The sequence below is a fragment of the Schistocerca nitens genome, chromosome 6, assembly GCF_023898315.1.
Source record: "Schistocerca nitens isolate TAMUIC-IGC-003100 chromosome 6, iqSchNite1.1, whole genome shotgun sequence".
In the NCBI taxonomy this organism is placed as follows: domain Eukaryota; kingdom Metazoa; phylum Arthropoda; class Insecta; order Orthoptera; family Acrididae; genus Schistocerca; species Schistocerca nitens.
This window is the reverse complement of record NC_064619.1, coordinates 50795164-50797415: the sequence shown is the minus strand read 5'-3', so window position 1 is coordinate 50797415 and position 2252 is coordinate 50795164.

The window sequence follows — 2252 nt, the reverse complement described above, 5'->3', positions numbered from 1 at the left end:
TATGAACTGGCCATTAGACAAACTGCACCTCTGAATAATGTTACAGCAATGAGAAAAGCTGTATGGGTCACCTACTTTCATAAGTTGACCACAGACGACCACCCTGTTCACAGACTTTGCCCTAAAGGAGCAGATTCTTAGTCTGGTTACCAAAAAGCAAAAGAAAGTGGTCAAATATACAATCTTAATCATTCTCTACAAGAGCCTATTATGAATGAAATAAAACCAATTTTTAGAGACCTGAGTGACCCTGTTTTGCGAAGTAAATGTCTTCATGGGGGCACTCAGAATACAAATAAAAGTATTAACCATTGCATATGGGTAAGATTACCCAAGAATGTTTTTGTATGACTAAATACATTAAAATTTGGTGTACTGGATGCAGTGATATGTTTTAGTCATGGAGTGATAGGAAGGTAGGAAGTCCTAAGAAATTTAGGCGTGAAATGTGGCTCTAATATCGAAGATCAATTGCTTGCAAGTGACAGACAACGGGTGCATGAAGCTGAAAGATTCGCTCTTGGAGTTACTAAAGGTGCAAGAAGTGCTAAAAAGAATGCCAAGAGGAAGCTTGAAGATTAAGAAATGCTGCAGGATGAAGACTATACTTCAGGAATGTTCTGAGGCATGGTTTAATTGGACTCTTATCTTCATTCGCAATTTCCCACAAGTTGTATTTTTCAGAATTCAGGTACAAATATTTCCTAAAGTTTATAAGGCATTGGTCTTTTTTTCTGTAACTTGCAATAGTCCATACTTATGTAGTAGACCTAAGCTTTATTGCAGAATCAACTAAATTATAGAAAAAGTAACATTTTTATTAGGAAAAAATTATAAACATTAAAATGAAAGATGTGATATTTTTTATCCTTGTAATATACATAATATGTGGAATTAAATAGGTTTAGTACCTCAGCCATCATTTCATACATATCTAGTAAAAATTTGACCTCCTTCAAATGTGTAACAATGGATTACATGGTACCTCAATTTGAGGAAGCATTTTTAAAAAAATGCATCAATTTCTTTATATTTTTTTAATAACGCTAAGCAGGTTCAAAAATATTCAAAATACTTCTAATTTTTTTAGAAAGTGTGCTACATTACCTGATATCAACAAAAAAATTTAAAATATATACATTATAAACAGTGCCTGAAAGAAATAGGTGTTGATTTTTACATAATACTGAGCTGGAAAAGTAGCCTGTATCCTTAAGAGTTTTTGAGGCAAAAGCAATACTTTTGTCTGAAGAACCAATCTTATCAGAGATCACAGCTGTGGTCCCACAGCTGCTAGCATGACAGGCTTAGGTGGGCCAATGGGAATCAGATATCTGCGACTTAACAATGCCTCTTTCAGTTGCTGAAAAACGTTCTGGCAGTCTTTGAACCACACAACAGGAGCATTTTTCTGGCGCAGTTTATTAAGCAGAGAAGCAATTTGCGCAGAATTAGGAGTAAATTTTATATAATAGATGATCTTTCCCTTGAATGGTTGGAGTTTCTTAATGTTACAGGGCGCCAGCAGATCTCTAATTGCAGCCAAGTGCGATTTAGTTGAATGTACACCCTGTGCATTTATTACGTGATCTAAATAGTTCAGTTCTTGATGGAAGTAGGACCACTTTTACTTGTCGCACTTTAAGCCACCTGCAGAAAGAACTTGAAAAAGTCTAAATTTGCTAAGTGTTCCACAGGCGTACATTCTGTGACGACTTTCGCTGTTAACTGTTCCAATAACGGTTGATAAACTGCAGGAGCTGAAGCACTTCCAAACGGTAGTCTTTGAAGGTGGAACAAAGCGAGTGTTTATCACAAAGTATTGCTTGGACTATTCATCCGGCGGTAACTGTACATATGCCTCTCGCAAATATATCTTTGAAAAATGTCTGCCCTGTCCCAGACTGTTCATTAATGCTTATGGACATGGAAGAGGAAGAGAATTCACTACAGTTTGTGGGTTTACTGTTGCCTTAAAGTCAGCATGCAAACGTAAACCACATGAAGGCCTCTTCAGAATGACCAAAGGTGACGCCCATTCGCGTGCAGAAATAAGTTTGATATCCCCATTGTCTTGCAGTCTTTGCAGTTCCAGAGCTACTTGATGATGTAGTGCTTGGGGGACAACCCATACGCGAAAAAATCGCTGCTGTGTGATGTCCTTCACAGTGATGAGAGCTTCAGTCTTTTGCCCTTCCTATCCATGGTTCAAGTAGTTCCTTGTAATTATTACACAAGTCAGAAATGTTAAT